Source organism: Propithecus coquereli, unplaced genomic scaffold (genome assembly GCF_000956105.1).
Source record: "Propithecus coquereli isolate 6110/MARCELLA unplaced genomic scaffold, Pcoq_1.0 Scaffold762, whole genome shotgun sequence".
In the NCBI taxonomy this organism is placed as follows: domain Eukaryota; kingdom Metazoa; phylum Chordata; class Mammalia; order Primates; family Indriidae; genus Propithecus; species Propithecus coquereli.
In genome coordinates this window covers 123,569-138,993 of record NW_012153752.1, presented here as the reverse complement: position 1 = coordinate 138,993, position 15,425 = coordinate 123,569, and positions in this window count along the sequence as shown.

Here is a 15,425-nt window from a genome sequence, read left to right as displayed (position 1 = left end):
TAATATATTTATTACTTATATATAACCATGTACATATATTACTTTCATAAGAAAAGAAAGGAAGGGAAATTGCACGGAAACGGTACTGTCTGTTCCCACACTTCCCACTTGAGGCCCTTGTCCTCCCCACAACTGTCTTGCCTCAAGAAAAAATTATTCTATTCCCATTAGTGATCCTTAGCCCTATCACTCGCTAATCTCCTGTCTCTGTCCCATCACCTACGCGCAATTGAGCTCCTATTCTAGCTTTCCCTGTTTGGTAAAAGACCCTGAGTCCCAAACCAGAAAGTCATTTTACCTTCACTGCCCCTTCATACAAGTCAATGAGACCAGGTCATGATTGGTCTGTTTTCTACAATCTGTCCTCTCTTCGTCTTACTGCTGCTGTTTTTGTTTCTGCTGTCATAAACTCTGGCCTGGATAATTACAATAGCTTTGTGAACTAAAATAAAATCCTTAGCCCTCTGGTAACTGAATGGACCCCTCTCGGCCAAGGGGACCCCAGAAACACCTTAAAACTGAGCTCCCAGCCATAAAGGGATGGGAGAGATAAATCACAATTCCAAATGCACATGATTTCCCTTTTTCATAAATATTCATGACTCCCCCTATATTGAATGTGTATATTTGACTACCCCCACTCAGTATAAAATCTTGTTTCTTTTGTCTGTCCTTTGAAGCACGTGTGCCTGGCTTCTAGCCAAGGCTCTGCTTCACAGCATGTTTAAGTGGCTGCCCAACAAGTATGAGCCTTTATGAGGAATAAAGCTCTCTTTTTTCCAAAGTATAAACCTCATTAATTTTTTTTTTTTAGTTAACAGCCTCCTAAGTGACTTTTCTGTAGAGGCAGCTCCATAGGGGTTAGGAGTGCATAGGATAATCATCAGTCATCTCACCCACAAAAACATTCCATGTAATTAATACATGCTTGCTTTATAAAGGCAGCATTTAACCTACTACCTTCAGGCTTCAGCTGCCAAATTGCTCCCTTTAAACCTCTCTTTTATAAAAATTTGCTGTCTCCCTGCTGCCGATGGTCTGTCTTCCCTCCTCCTCTAAACCATCCATCTTCCCTACCAGCTGCTTGAATGATCTTATATAAAGCACAAATCAGAGCAGGCTATTTCTCTGCTTTAAAACACTTCCATAACTTAAGGAAAATATATATCAACACAAGAACCTTCAAAATCTAGCCTACAGCTACTCACCAGCTGTATTTCTCTATCCATTCTCACTGCCTCACTCACTACCTCACTCAAGCTTCATGAGAAACTGCTAGTAGTTCCTTCAAAGTGCCAAGCAGCAAGAAGTAAGAAGAGGAAAGAACATATAAAGAAGGGGAGGGGAGAGATGAAGAAAAGGGGCAGAAGTAGGGAGATGGAAAGAGGGAAGGAAGAGAAGAGAAAGGAGAAGAGGAAAGAGGAGGAATATGGGCAGGAGGAGGAGAGTGAAAGGAAGGGAGTGGAATAAGATTGAGGAACTAAACCAAATTCAGTATTGATTTCGAAGAATGGTGAATAAGACTGTTGGTACAATGCATTCCTATATGGTACAGCAGTTAAGGTTCTGCTTTCTACCCAGTTACCTTTGGTTGCTTACTTTTTGCATTTTCATTAAAGAATCTTACATAGATAAAAGATGGAGGCCACTATTTATTTTTGTCAAATTATTTTTTTAACTGTTTATTAAAGGTACTTTTCAGAACATGTTAAATAAACTCTATTACCCACACACTCATTCAACAAATATTTATTGATCAGCCATTTAGTGGCAGGAGCTGTCTTAGACACTAGGGTTACAAACATCACTCTATTTCAGGTCCCACTGCCTGTCAGATGCTTCTGTCTTAACACTTCAGCTCCACCATACACACACACAAAAACATCAGCATTTCTTTTGTGCGGATCCCAATGTAGATTTTTTCCAACCATCCATCTCAGCAAGAAAAAGTAATATAGACCCCTTACAAAGACTCCAATGAGATCTCAGTTTTCTTTTATTCTCTAAATTCAATCTAAGTACCTTTATTCTCAAACACACTCCTAGGGCTACAGTCTGCAAACTGCCACTCATAACTCGCCTGCCCTTCACCTCCTCCACCCTTCCCTTCTTCCTGTTTTTCCATCGCTCCCTACTACTTAGAGCCTGGTGAGTTCATTGCTACATCCTGCTGGCAGAAATTTCTTCTCCATTTCTATCCCTTGGCTTAAAATATTACAAAATTTTCTTCCAGTTAACTAGACGTAAGGATTTGATGAAAGAAAACCTGGTGGAGGGACTTTTCGGTTTCCAGTCCTGCATGTAAGGAGCTTGGAAGTAAGGACTCCATGCTAACAATAAGTAAAAAGCTGAACAAACTGAAGAATCAACAATTTTTCTTAGATCTTCCAGATAAGTGACGTCACAGGACAAACAGCTGCCCCCAGAACTGGAGAGGCAGGCAGATACAGATAATAATAACTTTCCAGAGCAGAAACTCATGAGCAGAAACCTTCTTGGGAACCACTATCTGGATAGGAAAACCAGAACTATAATGTATGAGTTGTTGGAGGCTCTATGTGGTCCAGCCTGAGAGTTAAAAACTCCAGGGGGCTCAGCTATGGAGCGGGGAGGAAGCACACTTGTGTGAGTTTTACCTCCAGGAGCACTACCAGCTCTGCCTCACAGTGAATATCAGAGAAAAATCCCATCCTGCTTCTGAAACACACAAGAGCACTCTGTTTTTCTTAATAAGGTCAGCCCTCAGAAGAAACTACAGTTGACCTTGAACAACATGAGTTTGATCTGCACAGGTCTACTTATATGTGGATTTTTAAAATTAATATATTGGAAAATTTTTTGGAGATTTGCAACAATTTGAAAAAACTTGCAGACAAACTGCGTAGCCTAGAAATATAGAATAAATTAACAAAAAGTTAAATATGTATTAATGTGTAAAATATATACAGATACTAGTTTATTTTATCATTTACTACCATAAGATATACACAAATCTATTATAAAAAGTTAAAATGTATCAAAACACAGATTGTGCATGATGCCATTCACAGTTGAGAGAAATGTAAACAAACATAAATATGCACTATTAAATCATTAAGTGCATAAAATTAACTGCAATAATATTGTACTACTGCGATAATTTGTGGCCACCTCCTGTTGCTTATTGTGGTGAGCCCAAGCATTGTGAATATCTGCTTAAAATGCTGTGTGATGCTAATAATCTCTGTGTGAGCAGTTTGTCTCTCCAGTAAAATTTGTCTCAGTAAAAAGTGACCTCTCATGGTTGTCATGTAGTTTTCATCATGTTTAGTGCAGTATTGTAAACCTTGAATAACACCACAAGACCCATACGAAGTGCCACTAGTGATGCTAGAAGTGCTCCCAAGAAGCAGGGAACAGTCACACCATTACAAGACAAAGTTGAATTGCTTGATATGTACCATAGATTGAGATGAGCAGCTGCAGTTGCCCAACATGTCAAGATAAATAAATTCAGTATAGACTAATGTATAAAATGAAAAGAAAATTGGTGAAGCTGTCACTGCAGCTATGCAAGTAGGCACAAAAACCTTACACTTTTTGGGAAATACCTTTTTATCTCATATTGAAAATGCAATTTTTTTTGTGGGTGCAGAATTGCTATAAGAAAGGTATACCCATAGACTCTATTATTATTTGAGACAAAGTGAAGTTGTTATATGAAAACATAAAGCAAAAGGAAGGTGAAGAATCTAAAGCTGGAGAATTTAATGCCAGCAAAAGATGGTTTGATAATTTTAGAAAGACATTTGGTTTTAAAATGTCAAGATAACGGAGAAGCAGCTTCTGCTGACCGAGAGGCAGCAGATGAGTTCCTAGACACCATTAAGAAAATCATTGAGGAGAAAGGACATCTGCCTGAACAGGTTTTTAAGGCAGAAAAAAAGTGCCCTATTCTGGGGGGAAAAAATGCCACAATGGATATTTATTAGTAAGAAAGAGAAGTGAGCACCAGGATTTAAGGCAGGAAGAGAAAGGCTAACTCTACTGTTTGGTGCAAATGCAGTCAGGCTTATGATCAGGACTGCCATCATCTATAAAGTTGCTAACCCTGAAGCCTTGAAGGGAAAAGATAAACACCAGCTGCCAGTCTTTTAGTTGTACAACAAGAAGGCCTGAACAACAAGAACCCTTTTTCTGGGTTGGTTTCATAGATACTTTGTACCAAAAGTCAGGAAGCACCTTGCCAGAAAGGGACTGCCTTTTAAAGTTCTTTTGCTATTGGACAATGCCTCTGGCCACCCAGAACCCCATGAGTTCAACACTACAGGCATCAAAGTGGTCTTCTTGCTCTCAAACTCACTATCTCTAGATGAGATGTCATAAGGACCTTTAAGGCTATTACACATGGTGCTCCATGGAAAGAACTGTCAACATTATGGAAGAGAACCGAATGGAAGAGAACTTTCATGATAGAACATCATGAAAGTCTGGAAGGATTACACCATTGAAGATGTCATCATTGTTATAGAAAAGCCGTAAAAGCCATCAAGACCAGAGCAATAAATTCCTGCTGAAGAAAACTGTATGCAGATGTTGCACATGACTTCACAGGATTTACAACAGAGCCAATCAAGAAAATCATGCAAGCGTTTGTGGATATGGCAAAAAGGTGTATAGGGGCTGAAGAGTTTCAAGATATGGATCTTAGAAAAATTGAAGAGCTAACAGACACCAAACCAGAGGAATAAACAGAAGATGACTTGATAGAGATGAATGCTTCCAAACCAGTGCCAAATGATAAGGAAGAAGACATAAACTAAGCAGTGACAGAAATCAAATTGACATTAGACAATCCAGCAGTAGGGTTCTGATTATTCAAGACGGATTTTGACTTCTTTTACAACATGGACCCTTCTATGATATGGACAATGAAACTAAAGCAAGTGGTGGAAGAAGGATTGGTACCTATAAAAAGGTTTTTAGAGAAATAAAAAAGCAAAAAGTTCCAGAGAAATCACGACGTGTTTCCATAAAGTTACACCAAGTGTGCCTGCCTCTCCTGCCTCCCCTTTCATCTCCACCACCTCTTCCCTCTCTGCCACCCCTGATACACCAAGATGAACCCCTCCTCTTCCTCCTCCTCCTCCTCAGTGTGAAGAAGACAGGGATGAAGACCTTTATGATGATCCACTTTCACTTTCTCTTCCTTATGATTTTTAATAACAATTTCTTTTCTGTAGTTTATTTTATCGTAAGAATACAGTATGTAATACAACATACAAAATATATGTTAATCAACTGTTTATATTATTGGTAAGGCTTCTGGTCAACAGTAGGCTATTAGTAGTCAAGTTTTGGGGAAGTCAAAAGTTATATGTGGACTTTCAACTGTGCAGGGATCAATGTTCTTAATTCCTCCCTTTTTCAAGGGTCAACTATATTTTACCAGAGCCTAACCTGCTTGGTTATTATCAAAGCCTAACCTATCTGGGAGAAGGGGAATACTCAACTCCAGCCTATTATAGCTATCCTGCCCCACCTAAGGGGGAAAAAATAACTGAGAAGCACTAGTGAAGTTCACAGTTTAGGGGCACAGGCTCACCAAAGACTGAGACCTAGTTATAGGAGTATAGAACTTCCCTTCCCTGACACCTGACTAACTACTATATTACTAAAGACCTATTTTTTTAAGACAGTGTCTCTCTCTGTTGCCCAGACTAGAGTGCAATGGCATCACCATAGCTCACTGCAACCTCAAACTCCTGGGCTCAAGTGATCCTTCCACCTCAGCCCCCCAGTAGCTGGTACTACAGGTGTGTGCTAAAGGCCTATTTATTGAAGTTCCTTTTACCCAGTACATCATATTCACCTTTCAAAAAAAAATTAGAAGGCATACTAAAATGCAAAAAAAAAAACAAACCAATTTGAAGAGACTGAACAGGCATGAAAACCAGAGACAGATAGGGCAGGAACGTTGAAATTATAAGACCAGAAATTTGAAAAACTGTGATTAATATGCTATGTACTTAATGAAAACAAATAGATGACATGCAAGAAAAGATGGATAATGTAAGCAGGGAGATGAAAATTTTGAGAAAGAATTTAAAAATGCTAGAGATCCATGCACAGTGCTGCACACCTGTAATCCCAGCTACTTGGGAGCTTGAGGCAAGAGGACTGCTTGAGCCCAGGAGTTTGACGCTGTAGTGTGCCATGATTGTACCTGTGAATAATCACTGCACTCCAGCCTGGGCAATGTAGTGACACCCTAAAATAAAAAATAAAAATGCTAGAGATCAAAAACGCTGTAAAAGAAATGAATACTGCCTTTAATAGGGTCATTAATAGACTGGGCACAGCTGAGGAAAGAATCTCTGAGCTCAAGGATATGACAAAGAAACTTCCAAAACTGAAAAGCAAGGAGAAAAAAAGACAGTATAAATGGAACAGAATATTCAAGAATTGTAGGATAACTACAAAAGGGGTAACATGCATGTAATGCAAATACCAGGAAAAGAATGAAGAGAAAAAGAAATAGATGCAATATTTGAAGCCATAGTGACTAAAAACTTCCCCACATTAATGTCAGACACCAAAACACAGACCTAGGAAGTTCAGAGAACAAGAAGCAGGATAAATGCCCCCAAACTACAGGAAGGCACATCATATTTAAACTTCAAAATACCAAAGATAAAGAAAAAATTCTTGAAAGAAGCCAGGGGAAAAACATACTTTGCCCATTGAGGGCAAAAATAAAAATTACATATGACTTCTCAGAAACCATGTAAGTAAGAAGAGAGTGGAGCAAAATATTTAAAGTTTTGAGAAAAAAAATACACCAACTTAGAATTCTGTACCCTGTGAAATTATCTCTCACAAGTGAAAGAGAAATAAAGACTTTCTTAGACAAGAAAAAATTGAGGGAATTTGTTGCCAGTAGATGTGCCTTGTAAGAAAGGTCACAAGAAGTTCTTCAGAGAGAGAGAAAGTGATAAAAGTCAGAAACTCAGATCTACATAAAGAAAGGAATATCATAGAAAATGAGTAAATGAAAGTAAAATAAAACCCTTTATTTTTCTTATTCTTAATAAATCAAACAGATAAAAGTTGGTTTGAAATAATAACAGTGACAATTTAATTGATTATGTATGTTTATATGTGTGTGTACATATACATATATATACTTATATATATGTGAAATAAATGACAGCAATGAGACAAAGGATAGAAGGAGAATTAGGAATATTTTGTTATTATAAAGTACTTACACTACCTATGAAACAGTATAGTGTTACCCGAAAGTGGGCTTGGATTAGTTGTAAATTTATATTACCAACTCTAAGACAACAACTAAAAAAACTTTAAAAAAAAGTGTGTGGGAGAGAGGGCCAGGTGGCTGACTAGAGACATCGCCTGCCAGAGCATCTCAGAGAGAAGGAAGGGTTTCACATAAAGGAGAGAGGAGAATGGCCACAGCTCAGGTGTAGTTCAGAGGAAGAAGTTCCAGAGCTTGCTGGGGATTTCACAAAGGGAAATTTCAAAGCAGAACACGAAAATGAAAAAGAAGAAAATTTATTAGCCAGGATCAAACCCAGAGATGCCTCTCTGAGAGAGACATGGGACTATGTGAAGTGAACTAACATTCAAATTATATGTATCCTGGAGGGAGAAGAAGACAGACCTAAAAGCATGGAAAACCTATTTGGAGGAATTATTGAGGAAAGCTTCCCTGGTATCACCAGACATTCAGACATAGAGATACAAGATGGACATCAAACACTGGGGAGATTCATAGCAAATAGGACATCTCCAAGACACATAGTAATCAACCTGGTCAAAGTCAAAATGAAGGAGAAAATTCTGCAAGCATCTAAGCATAAGCAACAACTGACCTGCAAAGGAAAACCCATCAGGCTAACAGCAGACTTCTTTGTGGAAACCTTACAAGCCAGAGGGATTGGGGCCCCATCTTCAATCTTCTTAAAGAGAACAACTGCCAGCCTAGAATCCTGTATCTTGCAAAAATAAGTTTCACATATGATGGAGAAATTAAGTTTTTTCCAGACAAATAAACACTGAAGGAATTTGTCATGACTAGACTTGCCCTGCAGGAAATACTCAAAACAGCATTGTACATGAAATCAGAGCAATAAATACTCACCAGTGTAAAATTATCCACAAAAGCTAAAGCTCACAACTCTTATAAACAATTTCACAAGAGGGAAAATGAAGCAACAAGATACTACCCAACATGATGAACAGAATAGCATCCTACATATCAATTCTATCTCTTAATGTTAACAGTTTAAATGTGCCACTCTAAAGACATAGGTGGCTGAATGGATGAAAAAACACAACCCAAATATTTGCTGTCTCCAGGAAACACAAAAAACCACAAGGATGCATGCACATTTGGACGCATGCACACTCAATGTGAAAGGATGGAAAAAGTACTCCACGTAAATGCAAAGAAAAAGAGAGCATGCGTAGCCATTCTCATATCAGAGATAATTGACTTTAAATCAACAAAAGTAAAGAAAGACAAAGAGGGTCATTATATAATGGTAATGGCAGCAATACAAGAAGAAGGCATAACAATCCTAAATATATATGTACCTAACACAGCAGCTCCCAGAGCAAATTTTACTAGAGCTAGCGAAGAAATAAATAGTAGCACTGTAATTGCCAGGTACTTCAACACCCGACTTCGACATTGTCAGAGCTGCACAAATCATCAAAGCAGAAAAATAAATAAACACAGGACCTAAACCAGACTCTAAATCAAATGGACCTAACAGACATTTACAGAGCATTCTACCCAAAAACTACTGAATATACCTTCTTCTCATAAGCACATGGGACATTTTCCAAGATTGATCATATATTAGGACACAAAACAAGTCTCAGAAAATTCATAAACGTCAAAATCATACCATGTATTTTCTCAGACCACAGTGGGATAAAGCTAAAAATAAATTCCAAGGCAAACTCTCCAATGTACACAAAGCCATAGAAATTAAACAACCTGATGCTGAATGATCCTTGTGTCAATGATGAATTAAGATGGAAATCAAAAGATTTCTCAAAATAAATGACAAAAGTAACACAAGCTCTCAAAATCTATGGGATACAGCAAAAGCAGCCCTCGGGAAATTCATAGCCTTGAATGCCTACATCAGAAAGACAGAAAGATCACAAATAAACAACCTAATGTCACATATCAAGGAACTAGAAAAAGAAGAACAAACTGAACCCAAAGTCAGCAGAAGAAAAAAAAATAGCAAAGCTCAGAGCAGAACTAAATGAAATGGAAAGCAAAACAATAATACAAAGGATTGATGAAACAAAAAGTTGGTTCTTTGAAAACATAAACAAAATGGATAGACCAGTAGACATATTGACCAGAAATAGAAGAGAAAGGTATAAAAGTAGAGATATAGACCAATGGAACAAAAATAAAGACCCCAGAAATAAAACCAAATAGCTATGATCAAGCAATCTTTGACAAAGCAGACAAGAACATACACTGGGGAAAGGAAACCATAGTCAACAAAAGGTACTGGGAATACTGGATAGCCACATACAGAAGAATGAAGCAGGACCCTATCTCTCACCATGTGCAAAAATTAATTCAAGATGAATAAAAGACTTAAATGTAAGTTATGAAACCATAAAAATTCTAGAAAAAACATAAGAAAAACTCTTGTAGACATTGGCCCAGGCAAAGAATTTATGACTAAGACTCCAAAGGCAAATATAGCAACAAGAAAAATAAATAAATGGGACTTAATTAGATCAGAAATATTCTGCACAACAGTAGGGATAATCAATAAAATTAATAGACAACCTACGTAATTGGAGAAGATATTCACAAACTATATATCCAACAAAGGATTAATATCCAGAATCTACAAAGAACTCAAAAGAATCAGCAAGAAAAAACAAAACAACCCCATGAAAAAGTGGGCAAAATATATGAACAGAAGTTTTTCAAAAGAAGATAGACAAATGGCCAACAAACATATGAAAAAAAATGCTGAACATCATGAGTCATCAGGGAAATGCAAATTAAAACTACAATTGAGATACCACCTTACCTCTATCAGAATGGCCATTATTAAAAATGTCAGAAAATGATAGATGCTGGTATGGATGCAGAAAGAAATGCTTATATACTGTTTGTGGGACTGAATATTAGTACATCCTTTATGGAAAATAGTATGGAGATTCATCAAAGAAATAAATGTGGACCTACCATTTGATCCAGCAGTCCTACTGCTGAGTCGCTACCCAAAGGAAAAGAAGTCATTTTATCAAAAAACACCTGCACTTGAATATTTATCACAGCACAATTCACAATTGCAAAGATGTGAAATCAACCTAAGTGTCCATGAATTAATGAGCGAATAAGGAAAATATTATATATATACACCGTGGACTACTACTCAGCCATAGAAAGAAATGAAATAATGTCATTTGCAGCAACTTGGATGGAACTGGAGATCATTATCGTAAGTGAAGTATCTCAGGAATGGAAAACCAAACGCCATATGTTCTCACTAATAAGTGGGAGCTAAATGCTGGGTACTCATGGTCACAAAGAGATATAAAAGACATTGAAAACCAAGAAGAAGGGAGCCTGGGAGGGCAGGTGAGGGATAAAACCTTACCTATAGGGTACAATGAACACTATTCTGGTGATGGGCACACCAAAAGCCCTGACTTAAGTTTTATACAAGGTATCCATGTAATAAAAATAAAAACATTTGTACCCCTTAGTATCTAAAAATATATTAATAAAAATTATGATAAAATACAGATAACATAAAATTTGCCATCAATCATTTTTAAGTGTATAGTTTAACAGCATTAAGTCTATTCACATTGTTCTTGTGTTACCATTACCACCATCTATCCACAGTACACTTTTCATCTTATAAAACTGAAACTCTGTACCCACTAATCAACTTCTATCTAGCCCCTGGCAACCACCCTTCTACTTTTCTTTTTTTGAGACAGAATCTCACTCTATTGCCCGGGCTAGAGTGCCATGGCATCAGCCTAGCTCACAGCAACCTCAAACTCCTGGACTCAAGTAATCCTACTGCCTCAGCCTCCCAAGTAGCTGGGACTACAGGCATGCGCCACCATGCCCAGCTAATTTTTTCTACATATTTTCAGTTGTGCAACTAATTTCTTTCTATTTGTTTAGTAGATATGAGGTCTCGCTCTTGCTCAGGCTGGTTTTGAACTCCTGAGCTCAAACAATCCGCACGCCTCGGCCTCCCACATTCTACTTTCTGTTTCTGTGAATTTCTCTCCTCTAAATATGCCACAAGTGAAATTACACAGTATTTGTTCTTTTCTAACTTGCTTATTGCACTTCGCATAATATCCTAAAAGTTCATCTGTGTTGTACCTTATGTCAGAATTTTCTTCTTTTTTTAAAGTTAAATATTATTCCATTGTTATTTATATACCACATTTTGTTTATCAATCCATCCATTGATAGACTCTTGGTTTGCTTCTACCTTTTGGCTATTGTAAATAATGCTACTATGAACATGAATGTACAAATAATGTCTCTTCAAATTACTGCCTTCAGATTTGTTTGGTATATATTCAGAAGTGGAATTGCTGAATCATATAGTAATTATATTTTTAACTCTTTGAGGAACCACTATACTTTTTTCCATAGCAGCTATATCATTTAACATTTCCACCAACAATGCACAAAGTTTCCAATCTCTCTACATTTTCAACAACACTTGCTATTTTCCTTTTTTGAATAATAGCCATCTTAATGGGTATGAAGAGGTATCTCATTGTAGTTTTGATTTGCACTCCCCTAATGATTAGTGGTGTTGAGCATATTTTAATGTACTTTTTGGCCATTTCTAGATCTCTTTGGAGAGAGGGCTGCTCAGGTCCTTTACACATTTTTTAATTGGGTTGTTTATTTGTTTATTTTTGTTGTTGAGTTCTAGGAGTTCTTTATATATTTTGAATATCAATCCTTCATCAGATATATGGTTTGAAAATACTTTCTCCCACTCTGTAGGTTGCCTTTTCAATCTGCTGATTGAGTCCTTTGATGCATAGGAGTTTTTAATTTTGGCATAGTCCAATTTATCTATTTTTTCTTTTGTTGCCTGTGCTTTTGTTGTCATAATCATGAAATCATTGTGAAATCCAGTTTTATAAATATTTTCCACTGTATTTTCTTCTAAGAGTTTTACAGTTTTAGATGTCATGTTTAGATCTTTGGTCCATTTTGAGTTAGTTTTTATATATAGTATAAGGTAAGGATTCAAATTCATTCTGTTGCATGTGAATATCAGTTTTCCCAACATCATTTGTTGAAAAGACTTTCCTTTCCTCATTAAATGGTCTTGGCACCCTTGTTAAAAATCATTTGACTATATACGTGACGATTTATTTATGGGCTCTCTATTCTACTGATCTATAGATATTTGTTTCTTTGCCAGTGCCAAGCTGTTTTGACTACTGTATCTTTGTAGTAAACTTTGAAATCAAAAAGTTTGATCTCAAATGTTGATTTTCTTTTTTAAGATTGTTTTGGTGATTTGGGTTCCCTCAAGATTCCATGTGAATTTTAGGATGGGTTTTTCTATTTCTTAAAGAAACATCATTGGGATTTTGATAGGGATTACATTGAATCTTTAGGTCTCTTTGCATAGTATTGACATCTTTACAATATTAAGTCTTTCAATCCATGAACACAGGATGTTTTTCCACATATTTGTGTTTTCTTTAATTCCTTACAGTAACATTTTGTATAATAGTTTTTACCGTACAAATCTTTCACCTACTTGGTTAAGTTATTCCTAAGAATTTTGTTCTTTTTGATATTTTTGTAAATAAAATAGTTTTCTTAATTTGCTTTTCAAATTGTTCATTGTTAGTGTGTGGAAGCATAATGATTTTTGTATGTTGTTTTTATAGCCTGCAATTTTGCTTAATTCATTTATTAGCGTTATAAGTTTGTGTGTATGTGTGCGCACACGCGTGTGTGTGGCGTTTTTAGGGCTTTCTCCGTATAAAATCATGTTGTGTGTGAATAAAGATAATTTTACTTTTTCCTTTTTAATTTTGATGCCTTTATTTCTTTTTCTTGACTAATTTCTCTGACAAAAACTTACAGTACTATGTTGAATAGAAGTGGGAAAAGCACACAGCCTTGTCTTGTCCCTGACCTTGGAGGAAAACCTTTCATTATTGTGATGTTATCTATGGGCTTCTCATATGTGGCCTTTATTATGTTAAGTTAGTTTCCTTCTATTTCTAGCTTCTTGATTGTTTTTATCATGACAGCTTGTTGCATTTTGATGCTTTTTCTGTATCAATTGAGATAATCATGTTTTTCCATTTATTCTGTTAATGCAATATATTACATTGATTGATTTTCTTATGTTTAATCATCTTTGCATTTGATGAATAAATCCCACTTGGCCCTTTTAATGTGCTGTTTAATTGTGTTTGCTAGTGTTTTGTTAAGTATTTTTGCATCAATATTTATCAGAGATATTGACCTTGTAATTTTCTTTTTCTTCTTTTTTTTTTTTTTGTAGTGCCCATGTGTGGCTTCAGTATCAGGATAATACTGACCTCATAGAATGAGTTCAGAAGGGTTCTCTCTTTTGCAATTTTTTTGGGAAAAATTTGAGGAATATTGGTGTTAATTCTTCTTTAATTGTTTGGTGGAATTCGCCAGCAAAACCATAAAATCTTGGGCTTTTCTTTGTTGGAAGGTTTTGATTACTGATTTAATCTCCGTATTAGTTATAAGTCTGTTCAGATTTTCTATTTCACCATGATTTCTTCTTGGTAGGTTCTGTGTTTCTAGAAATTTGTTTATTTCATCTAGGTTATCCAATTTGTGGTGTATGATTGTTCATAGTACCCTCTTATAATCCTTTTTGGTTATGTAAAATCAGTAGTAATGCCCCTTCTTCTATTTATGATTTTATTTATTTGAGTCTTCGTTGTTTTTTCCTTAGGCAATGTAGCTAAAAGTTTATCAATTTTGTTGATACTTTTGAAGAACCAACTCTTGGTTTTATTGATTTGCTCTAATGCTTTTCTTTTCTCTATTTTCTTTATCCGTGCTCTATTCTTTATTTCCTTTCTTCTACTAGCTTTTTATTTAGTTCATTGGTTTTTGCTTTTTAGTTGCTTCAGGTATAAAGTTAGATTGTTGATTTGAGACATTTTCTTTCTTCATGCAAGCATTTATAGCTAAACATTTCTCTCTTAGCACTGCCTTTGCTGCATCCGATAAATTTTGGTATATTGTGTTTTTGTTTTCATTGATCTCAACATATTTTCTAATTTCCCTTGCAATTTCTTCTTTGACTCATTGTTTAAAAGTATTTTTAATTTCTACGTATTTGTGGATTTTTCAGTTTTCCTTCTGTTATTGATTTCTAGTTTCAATCCATTGTGATCAGAAAGATACTTTGCACAGTTTTGATCTCTTTAAATTTATTAAGACTTATTTTTTGGCCTAACATATGGTATATCCTGGTGAATATTCCATGTATATTTGAGAAAATGTATATTCCCCTATTGTTGGGTGAGCATTCTGCATTGTCCACCCATTTTTATAAGTTATATATAATGTTTACTCTCTTGTGCAAATAAGGTAATTCGTTTTGTTTGCAGATGTTTTTGGATTGGCTTTATTATCTTATTTTGCATTCTAAAAAATTACCAAATAACTGTATCAGTTCCATTATTATTCTTGTTATGAACTCTTATCAGAGTTTTCACTTTTGAAAATTACAAGTAATAAATTAACAACAGCCGTTTTTAAGATTTTTATCATCTATAAACTTTTTTATTATTATTACTCAGATGCTTTCTTGAAAATGATTGCAATCATTTTCAAGCCTGAGTTCTTTATTTTCGTCAAAAAAAGGTGTCTCAGAGCCCTGTGGAAAAGGGACTATGCCAAGCACACGTGAGCATAGGCTTCTGATGGTATTGTTTCTGCAACTTAGAGACTATATAAGTGGACAAGCCAGGATTTACAGAATTCTAGTTGGGAAGCAGATGGGTTTATGAGACTGCTAACCCAAGATTGAGCAGAACAAGCATAATTACATAGGACTAAAGAATTGATGAGGGGTAATTGTGGGGTTTGTTTGGAATATTGTCAAATCGGCCTAAATTTATTAGTACTATAGGCAAAATCTGGTAGTGAGTTATTGGTTTAGCTTTTTAGCCTTAAAAAACTTAAAATGTCCTGAGATTCCTTATAACAACTTCTAGAAAAACAAACTTAAGGTCCATATTGTGGGTATCTAAGGGACCCCTTGCTCTGTTCATACAACTCATAACAATTTAGTAGATTATACTTTTGTAAACAGAAATAACACATTTATAAATGACATCTTTTGTTCCCTGAACGGCCCCTCCAG